This window comes from Rhinopithecus roxellana, chromosome 17, assembly GCF_007565055.1.
Source record: "Rhinopithecus roxellana isolate Shanxi Qingling chromosome 17, ASM756505v1, whole genome shotgun sequence".
Lineage (NCBI taxonomy): Eukaryota > Metazoa > Chordata > Mammalia > Primates > Cercopithecidae > Rhinopithecus > Rhinopithecus roxellana.
Genome location: NC_044565.1, coordinates 108,799,769 through 108,824,589, shown reverse-complemented (window position 1 = coordinate 108,824,589; position 24,821 = coordinate 108,799,769). Strand labels below are relative to the sequence as shown.

The 24,821-nt window shown below is 41.9% G+C and overlaps 1 protein-coding gene across 4 annotated transcripts in view; it reads right to left on the bottom strand.

Annotated features, from left to right (window-relative positions):
- Positions 1 to 3,011, bottom strand: part of AFF3 (AF4/FMR2 family member 3) — a 628,365-nt gene extending 625,354 nt beyond the window's left edge. For all 4 annotated transcript variants that reach the window (XM_030920551.1, XM_030920547.1, XM_030920549.1 and 1 more), the window contains exon 1: positions 2,909 to 3,011. The gene's annotated coding sequence lies outside the window, so the exon portion shown is untranslated. The remainder of the gene's footprint in view (positions 1 to 2,908) is intronic.
- Between the last annotated feature and the right edge of the window lie 21,810 nt (positions 3,012 to 24,821).

Here is a 24,821-nt window from a genome sequence, read left to right as displayed (position 1 = left end):
TTATATTTGTACACAAACACCTGCTTGTATTTTAATGATGAGAACAATGGTGCCATTTCACTTTGAAAGGAGCATGTATTTTTGGCTGTTTTCTGGATGAAGAACAATGTTTTTAGTTTTTGGCAAAGCTATGTTTTAAAACATTGAGAATCAACTCACTAATAACCAAAAAAAAAAAGGCAAATGAAAGCAGAAATGAGATATGACTTGTTTGTCAGACTTGGAAATACTAAAAGAACAGATAGGATGATTGCACTAAAGGATTTCTAGAACAGCCATTGCAATTTAACTTGTAATATTCAAAAACTGGAAATCAACTAAACTTTCATATATGGGAATGGTTGTACAAATTATGGAACATCAGTTCCAGAGGGTGCAAATGGGTCATTTGAAAGAACAAGTTAAATCATACCTAATGGCATGTCATTAAGAACCAACATTATTTGCACTTTTCCTTTCCATTTAACTTGCCTTTACCGAAGGTGGATTTCAACACATTTTCCTTACATGACTCGGAAATAATATAACAGCATTTTACATATGTAGACTCATAAAACCCTGTGAACTCTGTAGGACAGGACATTATAGGACACTTCACAAAAAAAGACGTGGCAGTGCAGAAGAGAAAAGTTATTTATGGAAGGGTTCATAGCTGTCAACCTTGATAGGCAGGACATCAGACTACGGGTCCTTCCTCTGAGTGGTGGTGTAGAAAAGATGGTTGGAATTTGGAAACCAGCATCCAGCTCCTCACCATGCCTTCAGCTTTCACTGTGACTTTGAACTTGTTTCTTAAACTCTGAAACTGGACGACCTCACTGGTCACGTTTTGTTACTACTTGCTTTGTATTCTGGGTGTGACGCGTGGGGGATTGGGACACAGGATCTAGAGATGGCCAGATCCCAACGCTGCTATTTCCCAGCTCTGCACTCTTAGGCTACCTACCAGTCTCTCCTCTAAAATAAGCATAATCGCAATGGCTCAGATACAACAACGAAATGTGTGTAAAATGCCGAGCGCCACGTCTCACACCTGAGAGGCACTGAACGCATGTGATGTACTATCATTTGGATGTCACCGTCCCATGTGCCTATTTCCTGGCTTGCTGTACAAGATGTGTACGAGTACATGTGATCGAGCCCCCAGATCTCCAGAGCAGGTTCCTCTCACAAGCAGGCCTCGTAGGGAGGGGTGTTCTGTGCTTTTCCTCTTTCCTGCTCACTACTTGTCTGTAGCTGCAGTGTAAGGACTGTAATGTCACTGCTCTGGCCTTAAGTGTCACCTTCCAAACCCATTTTACACACACCATCTCCCCCCTTCCACCTTTCCTAAACTTTTACCATGTCCCTTCGAGTCTGATGGCTTAATTGTACAAAAGATAGTGATGATGATAATGATGATGATGATGACAATGATAACAGCTGCGAATACCAATGATAACAGCTGCTAATACTTACTGAGCCCTTTCAATGTGCCAGGCACTCTTCTAAGCACTTTGAATGTATTAGCTTATTTAATTCTTACTTAAGAGGAAAGACTACTATCTACTATTGTACTTGTGTTACAGATGTGGAAACTCTGATGCAGAGATGTATAGTGACTTGCCCAAGACCATCATGTTAGAGTGGGGATTTAAACCTCGAAATCTAGAAAATAAGCAATGTATATATTTTTCTATTTTCTGAATGCAAATCAAATATAAATATGCATAACACAACTAAACACTAAGTGAAGTCACGCCTAGAACAAGGGAATAGCAGTTGACAGAAACACAACCAAAACTAAGAATATTGAATGTCTGTATTACTTTCACTGCAATCATTTCACTTCAACAGTGAGTTGGGACAGCCCTGGGTAAAAAGGCCCTCTTGTAGTTAGAACATTCTTAAATTCTGCACCAAGGAACACATACTTTTAATAATGGCAGAGACAATATTTTTGGTGGATTATTTAGTTTGCATGATCAACATTCAAAGAATGAGTTTACCACCACTTTGTTATTGTAAACACTTGGATTTTAGCTACCTGAATGATCCCCCCTTTGAATAAAAGGAATTATGAAATGCATGTGTAGACATTATTTCATTTTTACATTTGTGAGACTTGAATAGCAAGGAAATCACATATTAGGGAAAAAAAACCCTTTGTCTTACAATTAGTTCTCTTTGGTTTCAAAAATCCGGTCACTGTGTATATTGCGTTATACCATATGTGTGTGTATATGTATATACACACATAAACACATATACACACAATGTAATGTGTATAAATACATGACATGTGTATTCACACACACATACATAAATACACACATATACAATGTTCCATCCAAGGAATACAAAGATAGTGCTGTTAGCCCCTAACAGTGAGGAGGTCATTATTCCAAGTCATTTCTACAGGAGTGATGGTGGCCTTAGGTGGAACCGCCCATGCTCTCTCCTTGTGAGCTCACTCACTGGGGCCACTGACTGGGGTCCAGTCTGTGGCCATGTCATGGTTTCTTTTTCTGAGGTTATAGCTAATGGGCCACATGGGGTTAAGACACACTTTTCATAAGGCCCCAGCCAGCATCATACATGTGTGTGTGAGCATGTTCACACCCAGGTTATGTCTTCTTTATGTGCACCCTCCACCACACACACACACACACATGCACACACACACACTCTCACGGCTTTAGCGACCAACTTTGGTCATATCCCATCTCTTCCTTCTCAATCCCTCTGACTGTTCACCAGGGCCTGGACCATCTCGGTGAGGCTGACCAAGAACGCTCCCCACTGCCCTGCCCAGTGGAGCATGGGCACAGCTACGTGAAGTGCTACCCTTCAGGGCACAAAGTGGGAGCTACCTCTCTTCCACACAAGGCATCCCAGAGGGCCCACACGCCCTCCAGTTTGATCTTACCTCTCAGCTCCCGTTCCTTTTCTTTCTCTCCCCAGTAAATTGTTGAACGTCTTTCTTCTGAGGCTGAGCGTGGAGCTGTCTTCTCGCTGGCGAGCTTTCTGAATGGCACTTTCTGTACAAACAGGAAGAGCATGTGTGGTCACAACCCAAGTGTGCAGGTGTTGATAGAGGATGTGAAAGTGTGGAGGCGAGTGACTAAACCAGATACCCAACTGGCCAACTCTCACTTGTGGCAGGGCCTGGTCCAGAAGGCTGGAAGCAGGAACCTGGACTCTACTCTGGGTAGACCAACTGACAAAAGCAGAGGACGGTGGCCATGGAGGCCAAGGGAGAAGGCCCTTTGACTCCACTGCTTTCTAACCCTATGCGGACCCCATAAAAGAATCCCTGGAACATTTTGGAATCTCTTAGATATATGATTATCAGGAATGTTGATTTCAATGGGCTGCTTAACTTGTCCAAAGCTCTGCTGGTTTACCAGGCTGTCTGGGCATCCAAGAGATCAGGAGCAAAGGCTCATCCTGCCTCAGGACTGTGACAAGTCTTCCAGACCTTTCTAGAACAAAGCCATACCAGGAAAGAAGAGTCTTAGGTGAGGAATCAGATGTCCCAAGGCTGCTCTACATGACCTACATGACGGGTGTTACCTCCTCGTCTCCCAATCAGTCAACCCATAGGAGCTGGGCTTCCTGCCCCACATCCTTCCCTCTCCCCATTCATGCCTGGAATTATTTTCACTAATGACACCAGGGATTCACCAATGGATGCTTTTTCAGTTCCTGTCTTATTTGTCTCCCCTGCAGTGTTTGACTTCCCCGTAGTGTTGACAATTTCTTTCCTCCCAGAACTTCTGCCTGGGCCGCCATGACTCCATACTCTCCTGGTTTTTGCCAGGCGGTCTCTCACACTGGCAGGTTTCCATTCTTTGGTCTTAATTTTCGCCCTTCCACAAGCTCCACTCTCCGCCTCGTGGTTCCTGTTCTCCATGGGTGGCCTCTCCTCAACTCCAGATGCCAAGCCCACATCCATAGCGTCACACGTTTCTGCTGTTCTCCTGGAACATCTCCCAGCACCTCCCGTTGGACTGGCCGCAGTGAAACCCTGCTCTGTCCTCTGCCCCCCTCATTGCTTATCATGTGGCCTGTGAATTCCCTCCTGCCTGGTCCCGGCTTGCTCCTCGGGTCTCTACCTCCTTCTGAGTTTACCACCTTCTGACCTCTCACTTTGCCTCTGCTAATCTGGCTTCTTCAGGTTTGACCCTCCATTATCCTCATCCAAACAGGCCCGTCCTTATCCTGAGATTGGATACCTAGACACTTCCCCACCCAATCCTATCCCAAGCCCTGGGAAATTATCCCAGTATTGGCTGCTTCATGTCCCTGGTAAGGGGAAAACCTTTCTTTGTCTTATACCCAAACCAGAAATGGGGAGGCTTCCCACGTTCTTCTCTTTCCTGAATACTCTTCAACCTTCCATCACCAAGCCCTGCCCATTCTACCTCTTCAGTCACTCCTCAGATCCTTTTTCTCGTCCCCATCTCCGCAGCCACGCCCTCCTTCCATTGCCTCTCATCACTGCCCTAATCCCCAAGGGGCACATGCACCCAGGGCACACCAGACCGTTCACTGAAGGATGAGAAGACAGGACTTGAATGTTTATCTACCCACATTTGTCTGGTTTTTGTATTTAATTAAGACTCACATACCATAAAATGAGCCATTTTAAGATGGGGAATCCTGTGGCATTGAGTACACTCACAATGTTGTGCAGCCACCACCTCCATCAAGTTCCCAGACTTACATCTATTTTTACGTCATGTTTTTAGTGTTTACATTTTGTGTATGTTTCAAGGCATGCAATGTGTGAATACAGTTGTATTGTATATCGTTTGTGAATAATCATACATCTGCTCAGAATAGGTGGCAAAGACTTTTTTGCTGAAGAGGATACAAAATTAGAAAAGTGGGGACACGTGACCTCCTAACTCATCTCCCACATGTCAGGCTCTAGAGTGTTTTCCAAACTGCCTCCAAATTTTCTCTGTAAAAGACTACAAAAATGATGACAGTACGCTCCCCTCACCCAACGACCAGTCCTGAAACCCTTCAATGGCTCTGTCACCCACAGGAAAATCCCAAGGCTCCATGGCTGGACAAGCGAGATGTTGGATTCAGTGGTCTCTGCCCACTCCCCAACACCATCTCTTGTCATCCTTGATACCACTTCCTTCCTCACCACCCAACAATCCCACCACCACTCATGGTTTCTTGAGCTTTCAGCTGCTTTCGGTCACAGCTTTACCCATGCTCTTTCCTCTTTCAGGGTGCCTTCACTTCCATTGGCCACCTGGCATATCCCCATGAGTATTAAAAACCCTTCCGTCCTGCTCCTCTCAGAGTAGAATTCCTCACCTGTGCGGGCTGAAGCCATTGCCTTCATGTTAGATGATACTATGCGCAATCTGACAGTCAGGAGGATGGGCTCTGCCTCCAGAAAGACCTGGGTTTGGGTTCAGCCTCTATCATTTACTAGCAAGGGTACCTTGGGGATGTTAGGTTCAGCTTCCTCGTCTATATAGTACCCACTCACAGAGTGACTGTAGAAATTAAACAACATAGTGTGTATGAAGGCTGTCATAAGTATTCAGTAAGTAGTGGGGATTATCACGATGGTTATTCTGTTTGTTTACCTCACTATTCTGTAAACGGCTTATAAAATTTATAAATTTCATACCAAGGAGAGCTATTGCTTCTAAGGCAGAATGTCTTCATTTTAATTAAAAGGTTGGCCAGGATTGGTGGCTCACGCATGTAATCCCAGTGCTTTGGGAGGCTGAGGCAGGAGGATTGCTTGAGGCCAGGAGTTCGAGACCAACCTAGGCAACATAGTGAGACACTGCACAAAAAATTAAAAATTAAAGAAAAAATAGCTAGGTGGTTAGACGTGGTGGCTCGTGCCTGTAATCTCAGCACTTTGGGAGGCTGAGGTGGGCAGATTGCTTGAGGTCAGGAGTTCGAGATCAGCCTGGCCAACATGGTGAACCTGACTAACATGGTGAAATCCTGTCTCTCCTGAAAATACAAAAATTAACCACGCATGGTAGCACAAACCTGTAATCCCAGCTACTCGGGAAGCTGAGGTAGGAGAATCGCTGGAGCCTGGGAGGTGGAGGTTGCAGTGAGCCAAGATCATGCTGCTACACTTCAGTCAGGGTGACAGAGCCAGACGCCATCTCAAAAAAAAAAAAAAAAAAAAAAAAAAAAAAAAAAAAGCCAGGCATGGTGGCATGCACCTGTAGTCCCAGCTACTCTGGAGGCTGAGGTGGAAGGATGGCTTGAGCCCAGGAGTTTGAGACCAACCTAGGCAACATAGTGAGACTCTGTTGCTATGAAAAATAAAAAATCATCTGGGCACGGTTGCACACACCCATAGTACCCGCTACTCGGGAGGCTGAGGTGGGAGGATCATCACTTGAGCCGGGAAGGTTGATGCCGCAGAGAGCTATGATGACGCCACCACACTCCAGCCTGGGTGACAGAGCAAGACTCTGTCTCTAAAAAAAATAGTTAATTTTTTAGTGTACAATTGAAACAGAAGTGCTGAGAATGCACTTTCTGCGAGCTCCTTACGTGTGGACATCTCTAGCCACACCACATCCACGTTGTCCTCCACTTATTCTCTGCTGCCCGCCAAACTCCAACCAACCCCTCTGGGCTGTGTCTGGCCACTGTGCATTTGTATGAGGTCCTCGCTGCCCCTGAGCTGCCTGGGAGGACTCAGAGCAGCCTGCTGGCCACCATCTGCCCCATGCAGACATCCCTGCCATGGCCAGTGGCTGGACACACTGAAGGCAGACATCCAGTGTGAGCAGCAACAGGTCCCTGGAGGCTGCACTGGTCGCAATATTCATTCATTTAAAATTATTTCCAGCCTCCGGCAGACCATCTAGCAGAACGGTTAATAAATGTACTTCTTCTGCCGCAACACCCACCACACTTAATTACAATCAATTAGTCACTTGTGTGTCTTCCGCCTGGTACTGGAGGCTTTGTGAGGTTGAGGTGGTGCTGGCCCTGCCCACGCCTGTCTCTGCAGGACCTGTTGCACATAGTAGGATCTCAATAAATATTTGCTGAGTGAATAAATGAATGAAAAGTTTACTAGACTGTGGTGGGGGAAAACAAACAGTGCCAATTTGGTCAAATAGTCACTGCGTGACCTCGAGCAAGTTGTGACATCCTGGAGCTTCAGTTTCCTCAGCTGCAACACGGAAAGCCCAGTCGACACCCATCCTCCCACAGGGGCACAGTTGCTGCCAAAGCGGGTCGTAAACTGCAAAGCTTTTTACAGAAGTGATACAGCTGGCTGTATCTGGACTCTTCTCCTTTCCTGGTGTAGCTTTCTTCTAGAAAGGTCTGGAAGACTTGTCATAGTCCTGATGTAGGATGAGCCTTTAGTCCTGTTCTTTTGGATGCCCAGACAGCCTGGGGAGCCAGCAGAGCGAGGCGTGATGTTAGAGGATGGTGGGAGGATTCAGGGCCATGCTCTGTGTCCAAGCAGGTTGGCGGCAGGAACGCTGTGCACCAAGCAGGCCCCACTTCTCCAGCAGGAGAAAGCGGGGGCTTCACCACCACCCCCAGAAGGGCTGTGTCTACAGCTGTAGCTCCCCTGGGCCGTTTCCCTATTTACCATGTAAAGTTCCTCTGGCTTTCCTGGAGGGAGGAAGTGCATCTTGCAGCTGAATCATGCCCTGTGATTGGGAATGAGACCATAGGAAATACAGCCTGTCCTGTCCTCCAGGATCCCGGAAACAAGCCCACATAGCCTGCACTCTCTCTGGGCATGAGGATGGCCAGGACACAAAGGGGCTGCGTGAGTTTCTTTGTGAGGCTGGGAGGGGACGGAGACGTGTGTACGGAAATCCCCATTGAGCAAAGGGACAGCTAAGGTGGTAGTGGGTGAGCGAGGACTGGTTAGAACTGAGGCCATTTATTATAATTTCCAACCAGGCTGGGTGCAGGTGGCCCATGCTGTCCTGGTGGTAGGTTGGGTACAGAAATGGGCAAGGAGGGAGGAGGGTCGTGAATGTCCATCAGAGGCCTATTTCATCTTCACTGACCCTGCGGGCTCCCACGTCACAGCTGACAAGGTGGTTGCCCTCAGCAGGTACCCCAAATTTTGGCTGAGTGAACAGGGGATTGAATCTAATCAATGCCTGTTCTGTGTATATTTATATCTCTTGTTTATCCTATGTGATAATAAAAAAGCTGTCATTGATGGAAGCTTACTACGCACTGTGAAGCACTTCTATGCATTAGTGTATTTAACTTCATGATTACATGAATGTATTTAATCTTAGCCTCATGAGGAAAATGAGGCACAGATGTTTAAGAAATTGCCCAAGGTCAAACAGGTCATTAATAGTAGATTTAGGGGCCAGGCATGGTGGCTCACTTCTGTAATCCCAGCACTATGGGAGGCCGACGCAGGGGGATCACTGCGGTCAGGAGTTTAAGACCAGCCTGACCAACATGGTGAAACCCCGTCTCTACTAAAATACAAAAATTAGCTTGGCGTGGTGGCATGTGCCTGCAATCCCAGCTACTGGGGAGGCTAAGGCAGGAGAATTGCTTGAGCCTGGGAGGTGGAGGTTGCAGTGAGCGGAGATAGCACCACTGCACTCTAGCATGGGCGACAGAGCTAGACTCCAATTCCAAAATGATCATAATCATAATCATAATTATAATAGATTTAGGGTTCGAATACAGGCATGACTGCTCCAGAGCATACAGTCTCTCTCTCTCTCTCTCTCTCTGTGCACACACACACACTCACATTTCATTCACATACACTTGTATGTATGTGTAAAGACAGGTGTACACATTGTGTTTATATTTGTATGTAAATCTATATGCATAATGTTTATTCCTGGCATGGCTGTCCCACATTAAATTTTCATTAGATTACTCAGCCTTGCTATAAACAACCCAAAACATACACATGTATATAAAGTGATTTTACCTCATATGTTAGAATCACATAAATCAAACTGGGCAGAAAACGAGAAGAGGCTAAGTTAGTTGGTTGAACAACGTATCTCTGTTAGAACCAAATGACATCTAGTTTTAAAAGTAGATTAAGGCCGGGCACAGTGGCTCATGCCTGTAATCTCAGTGCTTTGGGAGGCTGAAGTGGAGGACTACTTGAAGCCAGGAGTTCAAGCTCAGCCTGGGCAACATAGTGGTACCCTATCTCTATAAAAAATTAAAAATTAGGCAAGCGTGGTGGCATAGGCTTGTCGTCCCAGCTACTCAGGAGGTTGAAGCAAGAGGATAGCTTGAGCCCAGAGGTTAGAGGCTGCAACCCCTACTCTTAAAGGAATTTTTTAAAAAGTAGATTAAAAAAAGGAAACAAAAGGAAAGGAGGCACAAGTCTCACACATGCATTTTAGAAAGACATTGTGTAAGTGGGGGAATGCATTCAGGGGAGAGACATGGAGCAGCGCATCACCAGTAAGAAAAATTGCTGCCTGGGCCACTCCGTATGTAATTCATGACTGGAACATGAAGCAGGGACTGCAGCAGTGATATAATAAGACACAAATAAGGCTGACAGGGATGGAGCATAATTACAGAGACCAATCTGCTGGTAGCATTTACCAAAGAATAAGTTGCATACACGAGAATTTGCATACAAATGAGATACTGAAAGCACAGAAACAGGATAGTGATAAGGCCTCATACATGGTATTAAAGCATGTCAGGAGGCAAAAAAAAAAAAAAAAATCATTAAGTTGATACCATGTAGGGTTAGCTATATTACATCACCAAAATAAATTTTAAATGGCTTACTGAGCTTTAAACAGGTACATGGCTTTCAATTCACAACGTTAGCCAATATTTGGTGTGTGTGTGTCTCATTTTTATTGGTTGGCCTTATGTATTTGAAATATTATTTTAGGAAATAATATTTTCAAATAAATGCCAAATTTTCATAAACATTATGTTTAATTCTCTTGTGACAGGCTGCATACAATTCCTAGGCAAGACTTCTTAAGAATAATTTCTTCAAATTATTCTTATATTTCAAATACTTCTTTACCATTGACACAAACTCTGTTTACACAAACAGGTCAGAAAAATATAAACTTATAAATAACCATGCAAAATGTTACAATAGTTACAATTATGTTTAAAGAATCTAATAGCGTTTTTACTTTTCTTGAAAAATGCATTGTTGAAATAAATTGTGGGCCAGGCACAGTGGCTCACTCCTGTAATCCCAGCACTTTGAGAAGCCAAGGCTGGAGGATCACTTGAGCCCAGGAGTTCAAGGCCAGCCTGGGCAACGTGGTGAGGTTTTGTCACTACAAGAAGTGAAAACATTTGCTGGGTGTGGTGGTGCATGCCCATATTTCCAGCTGCTTGGGAGGTTGTGGTGGGAGGATCCCTTGAGCCCAGGAGGTTGAAGCTGCCATGAGCCGTGATTAGGTCAACGTACTCCAGCCTGAGTACAAATACAGTAAGACCCTGTATTTGAAGAAAAGAAAGGAAAGAAAGAAATTGTGAACTGTGAATAGATTTTGTACTGAACTAGGCTACATATCAATGTTTTAAAACAGTACTTGGGAGATTGAGATGGGAGAACTGCTTGAACCCAGGAGGCAGAGGTTGCAGTGAGCTGACATCGCGCCACTGCACTCCAGCCTGGGTAACAGAGCGTGACTCCACCTCAAAAAAAAAAAAAAAAAAAGTAGCAGTGAAGCCCTCATTTGCAGTTTGTGCATGCATTGCTAGGAGGATTGCCCTGCTCCTAGAAAACTTCTGGACAAAAATTTCCAAAGTATATAATGACAGAGTTTTAGGGCTGAGACCTGGACGTGTTCCTGCTCACTCTCCCTGATGCCCAGCCTCATCCCTGATGTGTGACTTGCTCCTTGGGCACCCCTTAATGAATTTATCTGCTCCATGAGGGGCCCCTGCAGATCTCTTTGGGTGGCTGTGGAATCAGATGCCCAGGTGGTAGACACTTCCTGGCCTGTGCTCAATGTATGCAGTCCAGGGGAGAGAGCCGGGAGTAGCTCCTTGCAGTCTGTCTCTGACATACCGTGGGCCATGTGGTCAGACTCCAGTCAGCTTAGGCTGTCATTAAGGAGTCTCAGAAAAAGCTGCTCAACCTGGAGGTGGGCAACCTCAAGTTTTGAGCAGCTGTAAGCCCTGTAAATGACCTAAGGACTCAGGCGATCCTCTGGCACAAGAGTGCTTATTGTTTGGGAAATTTCGTTCTAAAGAACAGAAGCTAAGAGTTTGCTATTATTTTCAAACTCAATATGCCATTGGCTGATACATCTTTGTTACTGTAGCCCTTCCTTTGGGGTTTGTTAATTACTTTTTGTCTTACAATTTTTGCTTTCTGTCTTTTGATGCTATGTGTTTGGGCACATGAATTTCCTGCTAACTTTACTTTTGATATTGATTAACCAATTTACAAAATGATTCAATTTCTCATTATAACTGTAATGTATTTTACATTGAATTTGAACTTGTTTGCATAGAACTACCATAAACCCTGCTTCCTTTATGTTTAGCATTTTCCTAAGAGTCTTTATTCTTTAAATTTTACTATTTCTTTATCATTTTTATTTATATGTTAGGAGCCTGGACGCTTACTTAGAGTTTATGTTTTACCTGGTATTTGCCCTTTAGAAAAGAAATTTCTCCCATTTACTTTTATTGTCTTAATTAGTTTGCCTCTTCTGTTTTTTAAAGACTCCTCTTTGATGATATTTCTTGCTACTTTTCTTGTTCAGATATTTCTATTTGAATTGTGTATAACTTCTTTAAGATAGAGATCCTGTTTTAGTTCCATTAGTCTATCATTCTTTAAATCTAATCATTCTGAAACTGGTAAAAAACCAAGCAATATTTAAAGGTTGAAGCTTAGTAAAATGGATACTATGTTGAACAGAGTCGCATGTTAAGTAGAACTACTAATGGCACAACTACAATAATTCTAGTAATTCTGGTAGGAGCTACTGTGAGCTGAGTGTTTACCATATGCCTGAAACCTGGGCTGAGTGTTTCAAAGAATGCCTCAATGACAGTTTGCTAGGCCAAAGGGGTAGCAGAGGATGGAGCTGGAACCCGAACTGTAGGCTGTGTGATTCTGGAGGCCAAATCTCAACTCAGAAGGAAGGCCCTCAGAAATCTTGGAAGGAACAGCCTCTCCCAAGATGGCCTTCTGTGGTTCCTCTAGGGATGTTCAGAAGGTCTCGTGAGCCAGAGATAACTGGTCCTGGGAAAACACCACTTAAATCCACTTAAAGCAGGACCAAAATTTGACACTCAATAGAGGAATAGTAAGTTTAATTGTGACTTTATCTTGATAAATAGAGTGAAAGTTATAAAAGTAAGTTTATCTTACATTGATTAAAATGTACATTCTAACTGTAATTATGTATGTGCTAACTTTTAAGACAGAAAAGGAACAAACTGAGTGGTATTTGGGTGGCTTTTGGGTACAACATTCCTGACAAAAGAGTAGGGTAGCTCATCAGGACATCCTTTACTTCACGCAGAGTGCTGCATCACAAGCATATAGAAAGTGTCTCTTTTATTTAAAAAAAAAAAAAATAGATGCAAAGCATTCGTATATTTCCCTGATGCCCCTCTTGATCCTTTGGCATTAAAATCACTTTCTTTTGCAATGCCTAAGCATTGGTTTTCCTTTCCATTTATAACTGGAGAAATTGCCAAACAACAGATGAAGAGTTTTACATGTGATTCGTACAATTCTCCCACATCACTTTTGTCTCCTTCATGAAATCCCACCATCTTTTGCAAGAGGTGTTATTCCACCGTGCAATTGACTTGCATTGCCCTTTCATTGTATCGTGTGACCTTGTGCTACTGTCTGACAAACAAGGTGGGGCCAACTGTACCAGCCCTGGTCCCTGCAAGGAATAGATGGCAATACTCACCCAGACTGCATAATTGAGGAGAGTTTAATAAAGAAAACTTACAAAATGCTGTTGGGCAGGGTTGGGGGAAACAAAGGATGCTGAAGGATATCTGGGTTAGCATCAGCAGGAAGCCATTACAACCCCCTCCCCCAACCTACCTGTGACACAGAGAGCTGTAACCAGAGGGGAGAGCTGCCTCCAAGGGGCTGTGACTTAGGTCACAGTCATTCGTGCTAACCCAGCTGAGAGGAAGCTGAGAGAGCAACTGCCCTGATTTCACTCTCTTCCTGTCTTCTGGTCTCCTGCCACTGACTCCCACTGGTCAAGCCCTAATGGATTCCAGAGAGTAAAGGAGCCCCTTGATTACACTGATAAAGTTCAGCTTCCCAGGACAAAAAGTTGGGTAGAAAGGGAGAAATTAGGCTGGGCGCAGGGGCTCATGCCTGTAATCCCAGCACTTTGGGAGGCCGAGGCGGGTGGATCACTTGAGGTCAGGAGTTCAAGACCAGCGTGGCCAACATGGTGAGACCCCCATCTCTACTAAAAATACAAAAATTAGCCGGGCGTGGTGGCGGATGTCTGTAACACCAGCTACTCGGGAGACTGAGGCAGGAGACTTGCTTGAACCCGGGAGGCAGAGGTTGCAGTGAGCTGAGATCATGCCACTGCGTTCCAGCCTGGGAGACAGAGTGAGATTCCATCTCAAAAAAAAAAAAAAAAAAAAAAAAAAAAAAAAACAGAAAGGGAGAAATTGGATCAGGAGGGACAAACAAAAATACCTCTTATACAGACTTAAAACTTGTGGATTTGTTGACTCGGTAGACTGATGTGAAGTGGAGAGGAATGTCTGAATGGGAACAAACTTTACAGGTGGTCAGTTTGTTATGAACCTTCTATCTTATAAGTTGCCCTTGCTACATTACCTCATAACTGTGGTGATTCAGATAATGACTACTAGGCTAATGTAATCTTCTATAGTTTCCCTTGTAAAGGAAGCAGAATAGTTCTCTTCTATTGAGAAAAGAGTAGAAACAGAACCAAGGGTAAATTGGACTTCTTGGGGGGGGGGGGCGCGGGGCATATTTGTATACACGTACACACATACAGAAAAGTGTCATCTATATTGTGTGAGTGAATTTGTTTTTTTTCTTTGAGACGAGTCTCGCTCTGTCGCCCAGGCTGGAGTGCAGTGGCGGGATCTCAGCTCACTGCAAGCTCCGCCTCCTGGGTTCCCGCCATTCTCCTGCCTCAGCCTCCTGAGTAGCTGGGACTACAGGCGCCTGCCACCTCGCCCGGCTAATTTTTTTGTATTTTTAGTAGAGACAGGGTTTCACCAAGGTCTCGATCTCCTGACCTTGTGATCCACCCGCCTCGGCCTCCCAAAGTGCTGGGATTACAGGCGTGAGCCATCGCGCCCGGCCTGTGTGAGTGAATTTACTGAGTTAGCTAGGAGTGATGGGCAGTTTGATCGCTAGAAATGCTTTCTGGCATTTTAAAGCAAGAAGACATATTTAAAATTTAAGATTTTAGGCCGGGTGTGGTGGCTCACGCCTGTAATCCCAGCACTTTAGGAGGCCAAGGCGGGTGGATCATGAGGTCAGGAGGTTGAGACCATGCTGGCTAACACGGTGAAACCCCATCTCTACTAAAAATACAAAAAATTAGCCGGGCGTGGTGGTGGGCGCCTGTAGCCTCAGCTACTCGGGAGGCTGAGGGAGGAGAATGATGTGAACCTGGGAGGTAGAGCTTTCAGTGAGCTGAGATCACACCACTGCACTCCAGCCTGGGCAACAGAGCAAGACTCCGTCTCAAAAAAAAGAAAAAAATATTAAGATTTTAAGCCTTAACTTAACCACCAGTTTCATAATATCACCTGACTTACAAGGTTTAATGAACAAAATGAAAGTTTCAGAAAGGAATTAAGTTGAAAATCTCTTCCTATTGTATCATACTTTCAACGACTTAAGAAGAAAAGTTAACTTCTGATTCCTTCTGTAAGTCTATCAGAAGATCTGAAATGAATGCCATCTAGAATAATGATCAAAATCTGCTTGGTTCTATACATTCAGGGTAATTTTCCTCTTTTTGAACATTCTGCTGGTTAATATGGGACAATAATGACAAAGGAAGCAGAACGCATCATCCTAATGAAAAGCTTAGTACAGGCTCTGCTTTCATTTTTTTTTTTTTTTTTTTTTTTTTTGAGACGGAGTCTCGCTCTGTCGCCCAGGCTGGAGTGCAGTGGCTGGACCTCGGCTCACTGCAAGCTCCGCCGCCCGGGTTTACGCCATTCTCCTGCCTCAGCCTCCCAAGTAGCTGGGACTACTGGCGCCCGCCGCCACACCCGGCTAGTTTTTTGTAGTTTTTAGTAGAGATGGGGTTTCACCGTATTAGCCAGGATGGTCTCGATCTCCTGACCTCGTGATCCACCCGTCTCGGCCTCCCAAAGTGCTGGGATTACAGGCTTGAGCCACCGCGCCCGGCCAGCTCTGCTTTCAAAGAGAAGCACTGGTTTGTAGCTGGTGTTCTTCACTATTTTCAAGATGCTATCTTATTAGTATCTACCCAAATAGGAAACAGACCACTCAGTACTGTAAAGGATTCTTTTAAATGTATCACCCCTTCAACAAACAGTCACAGGGCCCTCTGGAAGGCTGACCACGACCCATGCCCCGAAGCCCTCATGCATCCTCAGCCTTTCATCTCTGGAGTCTCCTTGTCTCCTCTGGTTGCTCTCTGGGAGCCAGGTCCTGGCACATCTGCAGTAGCCCAAACCAAAAGTCTTAGGTTGCGTTGCTCCAGAAGTGGACTCCGAGACAAGGATTCCAGGGTAAATAGCTTCTTTGGTAGGTAACGGAAATACCAGTAGGAGAGTTGGGGAGAGAGACAGGGAAAAGAAAGCAGCCCAAAGGGGGTACTGTCAAGCACTGTGGCCAACTGGAGCTGAACCTTCTGGGGAAATGACCTGGGAACCAGCGTAGAACACACAGCTCAGCTCAGGGGTGGAGAGCTGGAGCATTTATAGTGAGTATTTCAACCAAATCTTATCAGCTGAAGGCTGCTTGCTACAGGCCTTAATTCTCTGGCACTTTCAGTCTGCCATAGACAAAGGCAAAGTGGGATTTGGAGGCCAGTGAAAACTCTCAGTCAAAGAGGTTCAGGTAATGGCAGTTGGAAGTCAGACTGGCAACTGTAAGGTAGGTCCAGAGGGCCAGGGGATGGGGCAGACATCCACCGCATCTGCTCCATCTTGGCTTTCTCTAGGCATGCTCTCTCCCTATCACCACCAACTCAGGGAAGCTATTTCCTTGTCTTGGAGTGGGGAGAACTCTACTCTCTCCACTCTACTTTTCTCAAAAATTTTGTGGAGTTCTTAAATTCTCTAAGTTATTCTGTAGAACCAAGTTTTGGGTTGGGAGCGGTGGCTCATGCCAGTAATCCCAGCACTTTGGGAGGCAGAGGCAAGCAGGTTACCTAAGGTCAGTAGTTCGAGACCAGACTGTCCAACATGGTGAAACCCCGTCTTCACTAAAAATACAAAAATTAGCCAGGCGTGGTGGTGTATGCCAGCCTGGGCAACAAGAATGAAACCCCATCTAAAAAACAAAACAAAACAAAAAAAACCCCTAAGTTCTGGAAAGATCAAAGCCAGAAACATACAGACCTCTTTGACTTTGTATTCTACCACATTGTCACATAAGAAAATGGATGCAGAGCAAGCAATCTGCACAAATGGATAAAAACAAAAGGTGGAAATCATGGAAGGTTTATCTCAGAACTTTATCCTTTCCTAGAATCCACTGTTGTTACTACCAACACGACCATTAGTTATTTTATCACTGTGAGCACATCAGAAAACATTATTATGAAAACACTCATGAATACTAATATCAGCAAGTGTTAACCACTATGGTCAAAAAAAAAAAAAAAAAAAAAAAGCAGTCTTTGACATTAGGAGCTCGTAATTCAAACTCGTTTTTATTAAAATCCATTAGAGCATTTCTCTTCAAGCTATGATGGAATGACTTGCAGTAGACTAATGCTTCAGCTGAAAACAAGTAGAAAAACTGGAGAAAAAAACAAGATAAGCTTGTTTGAAGGCATTGGAGAGATGCTGGAATACATGCCAGGACTTTAGGGGCCAAACTCCTAGAGAAAAGGGAAGTTCATTGAGGAGAACTCAGTCATTTTTATTCTACTCATCCTCTTAGGACATTTGCTGATTCCTGATCCAAACACAGTAAGGTTAAACTGGGCAAAAAAAGAAAAAAGGATGCCAAGAATCAGATAAGACTGAAGAACTTTTAATAATCCCTAATAGGAGTGGAAAGGCAAACAGGAACTTAGGGTTGCCAAGGCAGTCAAGACTTGAAGGGCCAAGCATTCAAAGAGAAGTGAAGTTCAGAAAAGTGGGCCTAATATGCCACCCTCGTTTCTGCATTGAGACATTTGGTGATTCTTAATTTTTGCAACGCAAAAGGCTCGGAAATCTCTGACAAAACAGCTGGAAAATAAAACAGAAGTTTTAGTGTCCTTACGTAGCTGGGGAGACAAAAATTGGAGTCTAGCGTTTCCAAGCTCTAGTAAACACCCTAGATCTCCATTTAGAGTCTGCGGTATATAGTAAATACAGGTTTTTATGAGAGATAGATTCAGTCGTACAAAGGCTACAACATAGCTTTGAACCAGGGATTTAAGTAAACTGCCCATATTTGAGCTGTCTGGCAGAGAATAGGATTAATCCTCTCTGAAGGAAGATAAATCATCCTCAGACTTTTCAATTTTTGTGTATAATATTTGCCATTTAATTGAAGTATCAGGTATATATGACACAAAGTTAACAGAAACAGGCAGTAAAAATAGACCCAAAAGTGATCCAGATATTTCAGTTATTAGACACAGGTATTCATATATCCTTTTTTGAAAGAAGATGCAAGATAAAGGATTTCTTTTTTGTTGTTGTTTTTTGAGATGGAGTCTCGCTCTGTCATCAGGCTGCAGTGTAGTGATGTAATCTCGGCTCACTGCAACCTCCGCCTCCCAGGTTCAAGCGATTCTCCTGCCTCAGCCTCCCAAGTAGCAGGGATTACAGGTGTGCACCACCATGCCTAGCTAGTTTTTGTATTTTTAGTAGAGATGGGGTTTCACCATGTTGGCGAAGCTGGTCTCGAACTCCTGACCTCGGGTGAGCTGCCTGCCAAAGTGTTGGGATTACAGGCATGAGCCACCGCACCCAGCCAAGATAAAGAATTTCAACAGAAAATTCTAATATATTAAAGTATTATGAAAATTCTAGAAATTAAAAATACAACTAAAATTAAGACCTAATAAATGCAACAGATGGAAAACAGCTAAGGAGAGGATTAGTATATTTGCAAGTCAGTAGAAAATGTACACATTGATACAAAGATTTAAAAAGGAATAGGAAATATTTTTAAAATGTTAACAACATATGAACTAGGATGAAATGGATTAGAATGAAAAAGTCTAAAAATATGTACCTAGAATTTCAGGAGGAGATGGATTGATTGGGATACAGAAATAATATTTTAAAAAAATAATATCTGAGAGTTTTCTGAAACTGAAGAAAGACATGATACCACAACTTTAAGGATCATTCTTACCCTAAAACACTATAAACAAAGATGGAAAAAAAACAAAAAAAAAACCCTATATACCTAGGTACATCATAGTAAAATGAAGAATCTTAGAGATAAAAAGAAAATCTTAAAAGCAGAAAAAAGGCCGGGTGCGGTGGCTCAAGCCTGTAATCCCAGCACTTTGGGAGGCCGAGACGGGCGGATCACGAGGTCAGGAGATCGAGACCATCCTGGCTAACACGGTGAAACCCCGTCTCTACTAAAAAAAATACAAAAATCTAGCCAGGCGAGGTGGCGGCGCCTGTAGTCCCAGCTACTCCGGAGGCTGAGGCAGGAGAATGGCGGGAACCCGGGAGGCGGAGCTTGCAGTGAGCTGAGATCCGGCCACTGCACTCCAGCCTGGGCGACAGAGCGAGACTCGCCTCAAAAAAAAAAAAAAAAAAAAAAGCAGAAAAAAAAAAAAAAGAGACAGCAGCACTTTCAAATGAGTAACAAACGATAAAGCTAACAGCTGACTTCCCAACAGAAACTTCAGAAACCTGAAGACAATGGAAAGATGTCTTTAGGCATTGAAAAGAAGTAATAGCCAAAGTAGACATTTATATTCAAAGAGATGTTTTTCAAAAATTAAGAAAAAATAAAAATACTTTTGAACAAACATGGAGAATGTATCACCATGGGTACCCACACAGGAAACACTAAATTGGGCTTTTAAGGCAGGAGGAAAATGATCCCAGACTGAAGTACAAAAATGAATGGAGAATAAAGGAGAAACACACATGCACAAACGAATAATACATTAAGAAGAACAACAACTTATGTATCTTAAAATGTACGCACATTTACAGTTCATGACAAGCATATCACAAAAGCAGAAAAGGAATAGTTAAAAGTTCTAGCCCAGGAACTGGTAAAATAACTAATTTATATTGAACCTTAAAAAGTAAAAAGCACAGGTAGTAGTCTCTAGGGTAGCCATTTAAAAAATAGTAAAAAAAAAAAAAAAAAAAAAAAACCTAAAAGCAAATACATAAAAATTGTAGAATAATAATATATTTTTAGTTATGTAACAGAAGTTTTTTTAAAAGGCTAGATAAAACATCTACATAACAGGGAGAATGGCAGCTACCCAAACAAATTACTGATTACATTAAGACAAAATGGCCTATTTAAAATACAAAGACTTGGCCAGGCACGGTGGCTTACACCTGTAATTCCAGCACTTTGGGAGGCCAAGGTGGATGGATCACCTGAGGTCAGGAGTTCAAGATCAGCCTGGCCAACAGGGCGAAACCCCATCTCTACTAAAAACACAAAAATTAGCTAGGCGTGTTGGCACATGCCTGTAGTCCCAGCTACTCGGGAGGCTAAGGCAGGAGAATCGGTTGAACCCAGGAGGCAGAGGTTGCAGTGAGCCGAGATCGCACCATTCCCCTCTAACCTGGGCAACAAGAGTGAAACTCCATCTCAGGAAAAAAAAACACAAAGACTTAGGCTAGATGAAACAAAACAAAAGAAAACCCAAACCCAATTATATATGGCTAACAAGAGACACAGCTAAACAAATGACAAAATAGAAAGTTTGAAAATTAAAGGATAGAGTGACTGTGTGTTGCAAACACTAAGGAGAAGAAAGCAGATATAACTGTGTGAATCTACCGATTACTAGTCAACTGACAAGGTAGACTTTAAGGCAAGAAGCATTTCCAGAGTTAAGGAGAGGCTTTTTTAATAATAAAAGGTTCAAGCCTCAAGAAGCATATGAAAATTAATAAAAGGTTCAAGCCTCAAGAAGCATATGTGTTTACTTAATTACATGGTTACAAACTATGTAAAGCAAAGCTGAAGAGAAATAAACCAATCCACAACCTTACTGGGACATTTTAGCTTAATTTCTAATTAACTGACAGAAAAAGGTAAAAAAAAAAATTCAGTAAGGGCATAAAAGACTTGCACAACATGACTAAGAAATTTGACCTGGGCCGGGCGCGGTGGCTCAAGCCTGTAATCCCAGCACTTTGGGAGGCCGAGGCGGGTGGATCACGAGGTCAGGAGATCGAGACCCTCCTGGCTAACACGGTGAAACCCCGTCTCTACTAAAAATACAAAAAACTAGCCGGGCGCGGTGGCGGGCGCCTGTAGTCCCAGCTACTCGGAGGCTGAGGCAGGAGAATGGCGGGAACCCGGGAGGCGGAGCTTGCAGTGAGCCGAGATCACGCCACTGCACCACTCCAGCCTGGGCGACACAGCGAGACTCCGACCAAAAAAAAAAAAAAAAAAAAAAAAAGAAATTTGACCTGACACATAGAAAACTCCACCCCAAAATGCAGTGTTTTCAAAGCTACATTGCATATTTACCTAAGTCAAACATACTGTGGTCCACAACACAAGCAGTGAAATCATTCAGATCATCTTATCTAAAAGTGAAATTAGGCCATAAATCAGTGACAAAATACAACTAGCAAATCCTCAAATGCTTGGAAATTAAGTAATACATTTCTAAGCAAATCATGGGTCAAAGAAGAAATCAGAATGAAAGTTAGAAAATATTTTGAAATGAGTGATAAGAGCCTCTGTTTTCAGCAATGGGGGAGGAGCCTAGATTAGATTAACTCACTCACAGATAAAAATTGTAAGCGCTGGGGAAAATACGAACAATCTCTGAACAACAGCAGCAATGAAACCAAATGACTATTTGTAAATTAGTCATGTCATAATAAAAGTGCTTAAAACCAGTAAAAGAAAAAAATATAAAAGCTTCAGATGAAAAAGACAACTTATGCACACAGGAAGAATCCAGCAGATCTCTTGATGGAAACAATGTCAATTAGAAGACAGTGGAGCAAAATATTTAAAGTACTGAGAGAAAAAAATCTGTCAACAAAATCTTTACTCAGCAAAAATGCAGACATTTTCAGGCATATAAAAGTTGGAAGAATTTGTCACCATCGAACTTGCACTTCAATAAATGTAAAAGGAAATTCTTCAAGCTGAAGGAAAATGATAATGGCAATTATATGGGTAAACAAAACTGTTTCTTACTATTTGAACGTCTGCAAAAGATAATTTCTGGGTAAAAGAAAAATAAAAGCAATGTGTTTTGAGGTTTATAGTATGCAATAATTCCCTCCTTATTCGTGAGTGAGATGTCAAGACCCCCAGTGATTGTCTGAAACCACAGGTGCTACTGAATCCTAAATATGTTGTAAACAAATTCCTTTTTCCTTCCTTGCAATTTCATGGATAGAAGATTCATTCTTACTGCAGGGCCTCAGCAACCTCAGCATGCCATTTGTTTCTTTCCTGATTGTCAATAACTTTCACCGCTTCACTTAAAGGAAGCACTTTACAGCTTCCTTGCCATATCTGAATTGCCATCATCACCACTCTTGTGTGTGGGGGGCATTATTAAATTAAATAAGAGTGACCTGAACACAAGTACTGTGGCTCCATGACAGTCAAGCTGATAACCAAGACATCTACTAAGTGACTAATGGCTGGGTAGCATATACAGCATGGATACACTGGACAAAGGGATGATTTATGTCCTGGGTGGGACACAGCAGGATGGTGTAAGATTTCATCATGCTACTCAGAAAAGCATACAATTTAAAACATATAAACCGTTTACGTCTGGAATTTTCCATTTAACATTTTTGGACCATGGTTGACCATGGGTGGTTGAAACTGCAGAAAGCAAAACCACAGATAAGTGGGGACACCTGCATATAGAAGAAAAAGGCATGACAGCAGTGGCACAAAGGCCAGGAAGGGATAAATGGATATAATCTATTGTAATGTTATTAAACTATATGTAAAGTGCTTTATAATACCATTTGAAGATAGATTATGATAAGTAAAATTTGTATACCATAAACCCTAAAGTGACCATTCAAATAACAAAACAATTATAGCTAATAATCAATAAAAAAGATAAAATTAAATCACAAAATACACTCTATTAATCCAAAAGAAGGAAAGAGAACACACAATAGGTGAACAAATAGAAAATAAATAGCAAGATGATGGAGTGAAACCAATTGTATTGAAAAGCACATGAAATGATCCACTACCTCAATTTAAAGACACAGATTCTGAGATGGGATAACAAAATCAAGACCCAAGTATATGCTGCCTAGAAGAAATGTAAGAGAAATGTAAAGACACAAATAGGTTAAAAGTAAAAAAATGGAAAAAGAGGCACCACAGTAACATCAATCAAAAGAAAGCTTGAATGGGTATGTTAGTATTCCTTGGAAATTGATTTCAAGGACAAACTGGGTCATCTATAATAATAAAAAGATCAATTCATCAAGAAAACATACAATTCTAACATTTATATATCTAAAACAGATCTTCAAAATATATGAATCAAAAATTGGGAGAACTGTGAGAAGAAATAGAGAAATCTACAATTATGATAGATTTCATCATCCATGTCTCCATGATTGAGAGAACAAGTATACAGAGAATCGGTGGATAAAGAAGATGATCAACTCTATCAAGGTACCTGAAATAATTGACATTTACAGAATTCTCCACTCTATAACAGCACATAGAAATAGACCAAAACAGACCATATTTTGGGTGCACAAAGAAATAGACCAAAACAGACCATATCTTGGGTACACATAGAAATAGACAAAACAGGCCATATTTGGGGCCATAAAACTATTCTCAATAATTTAAAAAGGGATCAAGTCATACAAAATATTGCTCTCTACAATGGCATTAAATCAGAAGTAAATGACAAAAATCCATAGAAAATCCTCAGATATTTTGACACTAGATAACAGACTTCTAAATAACCGATGGATCTAACAAAGACAATCAAAAAGGAAATTAGAAAGTATTTTGCACTGAATGAAAATGAAAACACAACCTATCAAAATCTATGAGATGCAGCTAAAGTTATATTTAAAAGGAAATGTATAGCACTGAATGCCTATTCCAGAAAAGAAAAAAAATTCAAATCAAAGACCAAACATTAAAAAGCTAAAATAAGAGGAGCTAATGAAATCTAAAGTAAGCAGTAAGAAAGAAAATAATAAAGATCAAATCAGAAATGCATTCAGTAGAAAACAGAATACAATAAAGAAACATCAATGAAACAAAAAACTGGTTCTTTGAGATTAATAAAACTGATGAACATCTAGTCAAATGGCTTTCCTGTGATTTTTGCTGAACATTAGTTTCCAGGTTACTGTCTTTTATTGTATAGTATGTAACATATTGTAACATATGTGATTACATATGTTGCTTTTTTTCTCACTCTGTTGCCCCCATTCTTGTCCATATTATCAAGACTTTTATTGAAGTAGTTTAACTAGTTTATTTTACAGCTGGGAAATTTCCATTGATAGAATCCACTGACCTTATTCAAATTTCATAAGTTTTACAAGCCCTCATTTGTGTGTGTATGTGTGTGTGTGTGTATGTGTTTAGTTCTTTATACATGTGTGAATTTCTGTGACCACTACCATAAGCCAAATACAGAACAGTTCAGTTGCAAAGAGCCCTTATACTAACTTCACATATTGATAGCCACCTCCTTTTTAATACTATCTCCTGCTTCATCTCCAACCCTTGGCATCAACTACTTTATTTTACTCCATAATTTTATCATTTTAATAAAGTTGTATAAACGGAATTAGAGATTGGATTTTCTCACTCAGCATAATTTTCTGGAGATCCATCCATGTTGTTGCACAGAATAAGAATGAACCACTATCAATGCTTCATTCCTATGTATTGTTCCATAGAATCCTATGGAATAGATGAACCACAGTTTGTTTCAACCTTGCCTGTTGGAGGACACTTGGGTTCTTTCCATTTTTTGACTATTACTAATAAAGCTGCTACAAACACTTCTGTACAGATTTTTGTGTGGACATAAGTTTTCATTTCTCTGTGATAAATGCCCAACCATGCAATTCTGAGCTGTAAGGCAGTGACATGTTTAGTTCTATAAGAAAATGCCAAACTAAATTAACACAAAATGAATCTTACAGCTACATGTAAAACCTAAAACCATACATTTCTAGAGGAAAACAAAAGAAAGATATTCATGAACTTAGGTTAGGTATCATATTAGATACAATATCAAAATCAGGATACACACCAAAAAATTGATAAATCAGAGTCGACAAGTTTCATTTTTCAAAATATAGTTTTAAGACAATGAAAAGTGAACCACAGATTGGGAGAAAATATTTGAAAGTCCCATTTCTGATTGAAGACCTGAATCTGGAATATATAAAGAACTCTTAAAACTTAGTAATAAGAAAACAATCAATTCAATATAAAATGGGCAAAGATTTGAACTGACACTTCGAAAAGATGATACACAGAT